Below are 12,411 nucleotides of genomic sequence, written 5' to 3'. Positions count from 1 at the left end.
CCACCTCTATCCCACTGTTCCCCTTTGGGTTTCTTTTGGTCATATATCCTATGTTTTATATATTTCTAAAGTACATACTGTAATTACTTGTAAGTGGCTTTGGAGAAAAGCATCAACTAAATGCTTTACAATATAATGTGATATTATGTAATTAAATCACATTATTTAAATAAAAATATAAAACTTTGTAAACCATTATGATTATGTTAAAATAACATGACTATACCATGTAAAACCAATATGAATGTATTTGGCTGGCTTGGTCTGTAATAGCTAAATAAACTGACAGACATAAACTCCACAAAGTGCTTTTTTCTTTTCTTTACTTGATAGTTTTATTAATAGACTACAGAAAAGTCCTTCATTGTAATGGCTTAACTCGCTTTGGCAAATAGAACTGCAGGATATATAGAAACTAACAGTGCAATCCTGCAGAAGGCAAGGAAAACAAAGGTTTTTAGAACAGCAAAGAAACACACAAATCAGTAACAAAATCAAATATTCTGAAATGTCCAAATCAATAATCAATTAATAGTTTCACAAAGTTATAGCATGTTGCATAGACCAGAAAGACTGAAAGTGTCTGGTAAAATAATGTTTTTATGTATTTTTAGTATTGAGATGAGCACATGTTAAAGTATTAATGTAGCTGCATGTTCATTAAATGCAAATACATTTAATTCACTCACACCTAATACACAACATTAAGAAAACTTGCTGATCATGTATCTCATAATCATGTCCAACAACCATACAACAAAAAACTCTGTCAAGAGCTTTAAAGAGTTCAGGAAAAATCCACACATTTCTTTTAAAGGTTCAAAATAGTTCTTTAAATAATCAAAAAAGTGTTAATATACAGATTAAAAAACAAACAAACAAACATCATAGCACTTTAATTTTAATGTAGCTACATTGATTATGAAACTACAACAAGCACTGGTTAACAGCTATGATAGTACTGTTGCTAACTAAACATTAGTTTAAGCAAAATCATTCATTACAAGCACATAAGCAACTTTATTTCAGTGTCAGTGGAAAAGATCTATGTATCAATGTAGTTTATACACATGAAGTGAGTGTTTTATGTTTTGAGTAGCTATTAAGGGTTTAATACAACTTGCAACTGGTTATGTACTATAAGGTTTCACTATGTAAAGCCAGTAAAGCATGTTAAGTCTTCTAGAAGTCTCGAAACTTTGAGCAGGGAAACAGGATACACTCAGTTAATCCAATGAGATAAGTGATTCTGTGAATCCGGTTTCCAACTGCTTTATTCTTTCATTTATTACTTCCTCTCTTGAGGTCATGCATCATATTTTTTAAGAATGTGCAGAATTGCATGGTTATTTCATCACTTGGTCTTCTGGATATGATTATTAAGCTAAATTCATTCTGTTAAATGGGAGCTAAAGGAGAGGAAAAAGAGTTTATCACAGTTTATCCTGCACCTGTTCAGTTCAGTTTACCTGGAGTCCAGGTCTGTTAAGCGTTTTATTGTTGGATGCACTTCAGGCTTGACTGTAAGGACCATTCCGTCTTCGAGTGAACCATTATGTACTCGTCTTATAGGCATATCTTCTCAAAACATGACCCCTGACATACAGCTTAGAATAAAATAATTATAAAGAGAGAGAGAAAGAGAGAGAGAGAGAGAGAGAGAGAGAAAGAGAGAGTGAGAGAGAGAGAGAGAGAGAGAGAGAGAATGGCAATAAAAGCAGTGGTGCTTTAAGATAACTGATGAGAGTGTCCCAATTTCTGATTCCTAAAATGAGAAAAAGTCTTAATAAAAATACATCTCTTCCTCATAACCTTCACTTTCCAGACATACAGCTCAGGAAAAAAAGAGACCAATTAATAATGAGTTTCTTTGATTTAACCAAATTGAAATCCTCTGAAATATAATCAAGAGGTGGATTTGAATTTCGGCACCAAGGCATAAAGTTATCCAAAAGCAGTGTGTAAGACTGGTGGAGGAGAACATGCCAAGACACATGAAAACTGTGATTAAAAACCAGGGTTATTCCACCAAATATTAATTTCTGAACTCTTAAAACTTTATGAATATGAACTTGTTTTCTTTTCATTATTTGAGATCTGAAAGCTGCATTTTTCTGTTATTTTATATACTATTTTGTTAGTTTATAGAAAAAACAACCATGTTCATTTTACTCAAACATAAACCTATTAATAACTAAATCAAAGAAACTGATTCTGAAGCGCTCTCTTATTTTTTTTTTTCCAGAGCTGTAAAGATCACTACCTTCCACATGGTGGAAGAGGAAGTGACATCACTGAGTGCAGATCATTTGTTTTTTATTAGAACTGTTTGCAGATTTTAAGACAGATATAAAACTGAAATAAAGAATTATAAAGAATGCAGAAGTGTTAAAAATTTAAGCACTAAAAGTGAAAAGTAACATAATTATTTAACATAAAATGCAAGTAGTTCATGCTAATATATGCATGAAGCATTATCAACAGTGATATAACGGTGTAATTATTAGTATTATTATTCAAAACTGATTTAAAAAAAGATAACAAACAGCTTATTTAAGAGACATGTTCTCAATTCTAGGATGACCTATAGGCCTGACTCAAACTTACAAGTATATACTAGTATTTTAATTGACACCACTAATATAAATATAATTGCATTTCACATTACTTACATTCATTCTTTTATTTTTTTGTGATGATGTTTGTGACGATGTACTGTGTGTGTTTGGTTTGTGTGAGGCTGCAGATCTAATGGTTATTATTGATGGTAATTTTATTTTCACTTTAATTCAACTTTAATTGAGGATGTATATCTGTTTAGTACTTATAGTATATATACAATAGTATAGTCATTATACTTCTTAATACTCACGTTAGTTACATCTCTGCGTGTGAGAGCTTGACCTCAGCAGATGGATATTCCTGGGCCACCCGAGTCTGACCACCACCATAACACCCTTACACACATCTGCATGTGACTGAATCCAGAGTCAGGCCTCTCCCCAGAGGTGGAGGTTTTAGGTGGAGGCTTTAGATGGGGGGACCGGAGCACTAAGTCAGCCTGGGAACCCCCCCCGCCCCACCCTCAACCTTACACTCCAATCAAGTCAGGGTGGCCTGTGTTGCATCAGGGTGGCCGTTGCTAATGTTACAGCACAACGGGGACCCAGTTCTAAATCCTCCGCTGTGATTCGGTGACTGCTGCTGGGCACGGCCTCATACGTTCATTCCGATCAGGCTACACTGTCCAACACCAAGCCCCGACCACCTCAAGACTCAAGACCCTCATTTTGTGCAGTATTTAAGAAGCGAGCGTTGGACCTGGGTGTGTGACCGTTCGTTTCTCGGGTTTGACGTTCTGTGTGTGACTGCTTTGGTCTCTCCCAAGCATAATGAACTACCTCTGAGACCTGGTGTGCATAATGCAGCCAGCGGCTGCGTGAGGTCATCTGGGTTCTGTCCCGTTTGACCCAGGGCGGGTGAGGATCTGCTCTTAATCACTCGTCCGTCTTCATAAGCTCCTCTTCTCATTACGGCGCTCAGTGGCAGTGCTGGGGGACAATAAATCAGCGGCATAATGTAGGGGCATGTTAGTGCAGATATGAGACTTCTCCATTACGTCCCGCAGGAGCGGGATCAGCACCGTTCCCCTGGCCCCTGCTCAAATCAACAAGCTCAGGAGGGGGAAACTACACAGGATGAGAAGGCAAATCTGCTGATCAAAGAGCAGAGAATTTTTTGCGCTCTACATGGGAACTAAACATCTGTCTATTTTTGACTGTATATGTAACAAAAATAATAGTACCATCAAAGGTTGCAACTCCATAGTCGTTTCTGTGTCTGGATCTCTAAAGAACCTTTAAATGGAGAGTACAGGATTAAAAGTTTGAAGTTTGAAGACCTTGTTCATAGAAATATCATAGCATAGAATGCTTGTTCGTTAAGAAATATCTCATGGCAGGATGTTTAACTAATCATATTTTATGCACTATTTAACCCTTTGATGCGCAACATGGGTCAAAAATGACCCGCATTCATTTTCTATGTTAATTCATGTACAGCTGAGCATTTCTATGATACATCTTAGCAATAAATTAATTCAGTCATTCAGAATTTAAGGTATTTCTCAATTAACATGTTTATGATTATCATACATCCTTATTTTATTTTTACTTTTCTTACTTTTTAAATAAAAGCCCTTCTTGTATCACTACGCCTCTAATGCACACATGGGTCAAACATGCATTGCATTAATTTTCTATGTTAATTCATGTATGGCTGAGGGTTTATTTAGCACAAATCTTCATTTGTGTTTTCCTTTATTTTTTTTTATAAGGAAGCAGCTTTTGTGTTTTTGCAACAGGTTTACACACAGGTCAAACACCACCCATATTCACCATTTCACAGCTCAGCACAGCTCAGCACAGCTAAACACAGCTCCCATCACTCATTATTGCTTTTAATTGTTATAACGTAACTGATGACAGTTAACTGATGACAGTTAACACTTATTCCGTATTTGCAACATTATTTTGTCACACAAAAACACACCAATTTTTATATGTATGATTAAAAATTCTGAATGACTGAAATAATTTATTGGTAAGATGTATCATAGAAACACTCATGAATACATGAATTACCATAAAAAATGATTGTGGGTCATTTTTGACCCATGTTGTGCATTAGAGAGGTAGGGATACAGTAAGAGCTTTTATTCAAAAAGTAAAATAGGTAAAAATAAAATAAGCATTTACTATGATTAAAAACAAGTTAATTGAGGAATACCTTGAATACTGAATGTTTAAATTAATTTATTGCAATGATATAGAAAATAAAATCTTAGCCGGGTAACTTTTGACCCATGTTGCACACCAAAGGGTTAAGGAGCGAGCATTGGACCCGAGTGTGTGACTATTCGTTTCTCGGGTTTGACATTTCTATATCTGGATCTCTAAAGAACCTTTCAATGGAGAGTACAGGGTTAAAGGTTTCAGGTTTGAAGACCTTTTTCAATGAATCTTTAAGAACATCTCACGGCAGGACGTTTATCTAGTATTTATCAGCAGGACAATGCTCGCCCACACACAGCACGGATTCAGCATGCGTATTTGTGTTTCAGTGACAGGTGTATTGGAGTGTGTGTAGAGAGAGCAGCAAAGGATGGCTGTACTTGGCCACACGTGTGTGTGTGTTTTGATGCTGGAACAGGGCTGGTCGGAGCTCAAGCTCTTCTTGTTATTGCTCGGTGGATGAGTCCTGCTGGTGCTGGGGCTTCTTGTGTTTGCTTTGTGGAGTGCTTTTATATACAAAGCCCAACCAAAGAGGCATCTGGTAGTGGGAACCGGCCATGAGACGTGTTATGGCAGCAGGACTGGCCTCTGCTCCACTTTCTGCTCCCTCAAACAGAAATCTCAATTCTTGCAATGCAGTTTATCACTAGAAGACAGGAGCCTGCTCTCCTGTCTGTGGTTGGTCAAGGTTCCACATTCTTTGTGAAGTCCATCCTGCTCTTTCCTGATTGGCAGAATGTGAAACACACAATGTGTCCAGAGTTACTGTTATAAAATTCAAAAACAAGCGACATATCAACATGATCTTGAAAGATTTCTGGATTGTGTTGACATGTGGCTTTTTCTTTGCATTCACAGCATTAATTCATTAATTAATTTATTAAGTGTAGGTCTATGAGATTTGCTAATTGTTAAATTCAGTTTATATTTACATTTGTTCACTTATTATACACCATTCCAACTTTAATGGAATTGGGACAGTTCTGAACTACTGACTGGCAAGGCACAGGCCTGTGTTTCAATTGTGTTACAAATGCATAATCTACACAGGAGTTTGGAAAGAAAGCTTCCACATATAAGAATATTTTATTTTTCCAGTGGAAAGAGTTAACAGCCCGCATGAAGTTTAGCCCTGTACTTGCCTTGCATCACCAGGGACACAGCACCATCATACTAAAGGCACTTATTAACACTTTCCCCAGACTGGGGAATGTTCCCTTCAGTATGGAAAGGGGCTTTTAAAAACCACCCTCCACTCCCCACTCTGAAGGAAAACAGGTTTAAACAATTATCAGGCTACTGTACATGCACAGCACTCCAAAGACCTGCTCTAAATTACCTCGCTTAAGCTGTCCTAAAAAATGCACTGCTACCTGAAGGAAGGAACATGTGCATGACACAAATAATTGCTATCAGTTCTGCATGCCTTCTAGTGCTCTGCACTGCTTTTACTCCTGCCAATCTGAAGGCCAGAACACACCCACACCGAACAAACAAACTGCAGGACAACAAACAGAAGTGTTCGGCTGGTGTTCTGTAGTTCTGTAAGGATGTTGAAAGCATTGAGAATAAAACATGACACTACAAACAGAATTGTCAAGAAAAACAAAGTAAACTCATTAATTTGATGGTATACTGTAGTCCTACAAAAATATGCCAACTTTGGTAATAGTTAAATTGCGAAAAACAAAAAAAGTTTAGCTGTTTTCCCAGGAAATATGTTGTAGGTATTTACTGATAATACATACTTGCTCATCAGTCAATTATTTTATATACCAGCCACTGGCCTGCAGTAGATACAAGATTATAAACAGTTAGGTACGGACTAATTGTTAGTATAATTGTTCTATTTGGCATCCTGTGCCATATTTGACTCGACATGTTGTAGCTGAACCTGTAGATCCCGTAGATCTGAGCTGATCCCATAAGTGTTCAATTGGTGATATTCTGGCAGAGACATTCCTGTCACAATCCTTTCTATTTAAGACTGATTTTTTAGCATTATCTTGCTGAAAAATGCCAGTTGGAGGCCCTGCCCTGAGCTGTATCTTGCATGCTCCTCATATCACTACTAGGGCCATCACTAGTAGTGCTCCTCATATCACTACTAGGGGTGACTGACTGTTGTTTCTGAATTAATCACCAAAGACAACTTGGTTCAGTGCCTTATATTTTTCAATTGATTTAATATTTATTGAAAATGTAAAATGATCATCCCATCAAATGATAGTCTTTAGACTGTATGCAGCTGTTGCCAAGCAATTAACTACTGATGGACACAACATTTTACCCACCAGCCATTTTTCTGTTTATACTATGTAACTGTCTCTGCTGTGCACGTTGTTATATTGATTTTTGTTCTTATTTTTTTAATTACTTGTACTTGTCTTGTATTTACTTTTTCTACTTTAACTATTTTCTTAAACTAAAATTATTCTTTTACATGTTTTTAATTTGACTTGTTTTGATCATGTTTGAATCATGTTTTATCCATGCTTTATTCTTAATCTATTATTTTATTTCCATTTTTATTGTTACATGTATTTGTAATTTGACTTCTCTTTGCATTTTCTAATTTGTAAAGCACTTTGAATGACCATTGTGTATGAAAGGTGCTATATTGTTTATATAAGTTTATATATATATAAACTTGCCTCGCCTTGCCTATATATTGCAGGCATCAGCTAGTTTTAATTATTTTATTTTTCAAAATGATGAAAACAAAATACTAAACTAATAGTAATGTTTTCCTTTCCACATGCCATTTCTATATGGGTCTTAAAATAATGTCTCATCCCCCACTCAGTGTGTTATGTGTAAAAAGGAAATTTAATTGAAGTCTCTTATTAAGAAAATCAAGCCAAAATGATACCTTTGTTGCACCTAAAATGTTTTTAAATAATGTCATCTTTACTTGTGAATGAATGAATGAATGAATGAAGTTACACGTATATAGTGCCTTTTTAGAAACCCAAGGAGGCTTAACAATTTACATGTATTACACACACAGCCATTTACAGTACACTCAGCACTCATCCACACACCGGTGAGAAGTGGCAGCCAATAGCGCACAGCATACTCTTAACCGGAAACAACTGTTCATCTGGAGGACTTCATCCAGCACTACATAATTTAACCAGGAAAGAGGCCAATCCATATCTGCACACAGCCATACATACATTTACACACAACATTGAATAATGAGAGTTCTGCACTTGGAACTGATGTATTATTATTGAAAAAATTTCCTTTACCAACAAAAACCAACATAAGAAAAAAAATTAGGGAGCAAAATGGGGGAAATTACAAAATCATCAAACTGTTATGTAGCAGTTTTGACTTAGTTTTACTCTTCTAAAATAATAAACTCAACCTCTTGTAAAATACTTTTAAAGCTAAGTGCAGTTATGGAAATGTTCAAAGTAACATTCACAAAACTAGTATAAGTATAAAAACATTAAGACATTTGACACACACTGATTTTACATTGATATGTTTTATTTAAAATGTCCCAAATTGGAGCATTTATTCAAACACAGAATTTAGAGTACTGAAACATATTTAAACTATATATTCAAAAACCTGATAGTGTCATATTGAACATTGTAAGAAGTCTAGAATATATAAACATTGTTAGCTGGGTAGATCTGCGTGTTTGAGCCCATCTGTTTTAACAAAACTAAATTCCTGTTTTATCCAACAAACAATTCATTAACCACACAATAGGTGTAATAGGTGTTAGAGACTAGGTGCATTAATACAGAATTGAATTGTCAGGCATTTCTTAGACAACTGAAAACATTTGTCAGTGTTTAATAATGTTTGTTTGATGTTCTCTGGTTCTCCAAATGTTTCTCATGTGTGTGCCTCCGACTTGTTTAGGTCTGGGTATTGGGGCGTACAGTATGAAGCACATGTAACACATATAGATGTAATATAATGCCTATGAGAATGGCTACACAGTTTGAGCAATTTCAACAAACAATTTACACCTAAAAACATATTGTAAATCATTTAGTCCGTGGCTGTCCAGGGCATCGTACACTTGGGGGTTCGGAGGGGTTAGAGGGTAAAAGGGGGCCGAGGCCGCCCTGACGGACAAGAGCAAATTGATTGCATGTGGGAGAGGAAGGCTTTCTATTAAAGGTATTTATTTTAAAGATGTATGGCCATGCCTGAGTACAAGCACTTGCTTATTGTAAGAAGTCACTTCCAATCACATTCTGGCTCGGGTCCTGTGGTGCGTGCCACGAAGCCATCGCTGCACTCTCGCTAGGCCTCCTCTCACCAGCCTTCCATCCTGCCCCCTCCTTTACCACTGCTTCCCTCCCCAGCTGAAGGGGGGGGGGTGGGTGCAGGGGGAGGGAGAGGACTGGGGGATGTGGGGGGCGTTCTGCATTGTTGTTAACCTTTATTTCACACCTGCTGCTCAGTGTGGGGGGGTCACAGTTCAGCCTGCTCCAAATTTAATTTTACTCAGGTGTTCCTGCTCTTACATTCCTGCCTTTAGACCAACGTCTATGCTCAAATCACATTCGTAGGGCAGTAAGCACTAGCAGAAGTTAAAGCTGTAACCTTCATTTGACATTAGAATCCATAGACCAGGGCGAAGGACATGATGAAAAACATGCAGGCTGTGTGTTCTGTTCACCTGGAACCTGGATCTAACATAACTAACCTAAACTAACAAGAGTTTTGATGCATTAACTACTAAGTATTGTGTTTGGGTTAAATCACAATTGTGCTCTGAGTGTATTAATAAATGTACAACCCCAAATCATAAAAAGTTTGGACAGTATAGAAAATGAAACAAACAAATAAACAAATAAACTAACAAATAAGTAATGCACATGCTTTTATTTTTGAAATACTGTACATGAATTTCTGTATTTTGTGCATGTAGCATATTCCAAAACAGTTAGGCTAGGGGCAATATAGGGCTAGTATTGAGGTAAAACAATTAAAAAGTGATGACAACAGGTGACTGTAATCATGATTTTGTACAACATAATAATACTATTACCTGATTTACAGAATTGGGAGGAATTTCAGGAGGAATTTAACCTGTGGTGTCCAGTTCCTTAGACGGAATTGCATCAAGGTTAATGAACACTTCTGTGATGCAGCAGAATTAACGTATAAAGTATGTTAAAATCTTAGAGCACGGTATGCTGCCTTTTAGAGGACATCTTTTGCAGCAAATCCCCAAATTCTCTTTTTCAGCAAGACACTACAAAACCACAGGCTGCAAACATTACAAAGTAATGGCTGTGAAAGAAGAGGGTATGGGGAATGGATTGGCCAGCCTTTATTACTGACCCAGTAGATAAAGTATGGAAATTCTAATTTTAATTTCAATTTCTCCCCAATTTTCACAGCCAATTACCCAACCCACTCCTTAGGACTCCCCCTAGCACTAGTGATGCCCCAACACCAGAAGGGTGAAGACTAGCATATGATACTAATGATACTAATGATAATACAATGATACTAATAATGATACTAAATAAACAGAGCTGTATCTCTGGAGGAATTTCAACATTTCTCATTTTAACTGTTAAAATAAATCACATTTCATCTCTCTGCATCAGCAGTGAAACTACTACTGGACCAGGCATCATCATTGTGGTATTCTAAATGGTTTGAATAAAGAGCATATAGCCAATAATTCCCTGCTAAGTATTTTGTCCAGCTACTAAGTGCCATTTATTCATACTATTAATAACAGTCTTATAAGTGTTTTTGTCTTTATCCTCAGTTGAATGTGTTTTTATCTCCAGAATCCTTTAAAAGCATAGTTTTACTTCAATTGTGGACAACTTCCTCAGCGTGAGTGTGTTTGGTCTTTTGGTTGAAAAATGACAATGTTTTGTTTTCTTAGAACAGCTGTGCTGATATTCCTGCTGTAAAATTGCTAAGTAAAGATATCTCACATCATATTAATATGTTATGACTGTCAGAAATGTTTATTTAATGGTATCTGTGTCCCTCTAACCTTCCTAAGTTTGTTATTGAATGAGCACAGACTATACTATGAGCAGTCGTATGGTGTTTTCTACAATTCCACAGCTTCATTAGGTCTTCTGTCAGGCTACTGAAGTAAAGTTGCACCACTAGCTCAGAATAAATACAGTCTTAAAGAGTCAGTGAGGAGAACGGAGCTCAGCTATCTCATCTCTAATTCCCGATTGATCTGAGACACTGAGCTTTTTTTCCCATGGAGTTAATTCCATATTACTGCGAGTTGTTTCAAACACACATTCACTGCAGGTCAGAGGGCAACCGCATAGTAGAGCCTAATGGTAGCAAATAGTGTCAATCACGTCCACTGACCTGGTGCTGAGACCTGCGCCTGCCTTCTACTGGAATGCCAGGAATGAGTTCACTCACTCACTGTTCAAGTGGGGCACTCTCCATCCCTCTCTCTCTCTCTCTTTATGACTGCCTTACCTCATTTCCCTTTTCTCTCGCGCTTTAGCGCTTTCACTCTTTCTTTCTTCTTTCTTTCTTTCTTTCTTTCTTTCTTTCTCTCTCGAAGACTCTTTTTTTCTCTCTGTATCTAACAATCTTTTATTTACTTTTATTGTGCTGTTTTTTTACTTACTTTTGTCTTTCTTTCCAATTTTATGCTCAGTATCTCTTTTCTGTAGTCTTTCTTTATCTTTCATATTCCTTCTTTCTTCCGTTCTTTCTTTCTTTCTTTCTTTCTTTCTTTCTTTCTTTCTTTCTTTCTTCCTTTCTTTCTTTGGGAGAATGTGCTCTATCTATTCTGTTTTTTAATTATTTCTATACCTCTTTTTTATTTATTTTCCTCTTTTCTGTAATTTTCATTCTTTGAGAGAATGTGCTCTATCACATCTGTGGTTTCTTTATTTCTGTCCCTCTCTTTTGTTTATTTCCCTCTTTACTGTCACTTTCTGCTGTTTTCCTCTTTTTCTTTAAATACTGTTTTCTATCATTCTCTTTCTTTGAGAGAATGTGCTCTATTGCTTCTATTTTTAAATGAGTTCTTTTCCTCTTTTTTGTTTATTCCCCTTATTTCTGTCACTGTCTGCTGTTTTTCTTCTTTTTCGTTTTATATTGTTTTCTTCCTTTTTCTTTCTTTGGGAGAATGTGCTCTATCTCTTCTGTTTTTCATTATTTCTTTCTCTTTTTTTTGTTCATTTCTATTCTGTTCTTCCCCAGTTTCTCTGCCACTCCCTTATTTTATTATTTCTTTCACTAATTCTGTGTCTCCTTCTTGTTCTCCCTCTTTTTCTCCTCATTGGTCGTGCTGTGGTTGGAGGTGTTGTGGTGTCTGAGTGTGTGTGAGTGTGTGTGAGTGCACTCAGTGGATGAGGAGTGGTGACTGGGAGAGAGATGAGTAACAGCAGCACTCTTCTGTCATCTGGCCCCAGACACACGACACACTCCTCCCTCCATCAAGGTGAGGTTCTGTTTATTCATGTTTACAGATATACAGATAACAGCGTGTCATCCCGAGTCAGAAAGCCCACAGATTACTGAAGTACAGTACAGAGTCTGAGGCAGCGTGTGCAGCCTTTTATTCTTATTATCTGAATTAGATTTATAACTCCAGTGTAAAAACTGAAACAGTGTGAAACTGAAGTAACAGAGG

Source organism: Astyanax mexicanus, chromosome 6, assembly GCF_023375975.1.
Source record: "Astyanax mexicanus isolate ESR-SI-001 chromosome 6, AstMex3_surface, whole genome shotgun sequence".
NCBI lineage: Eukaryota > Metazoa > Chordata > Actinopteri > Characiformes > Acestrorhamphidae > Astyanax > Astyanax mexicanus.
This window is presented reverse-complemented; position numbering follows the sequence as displayed.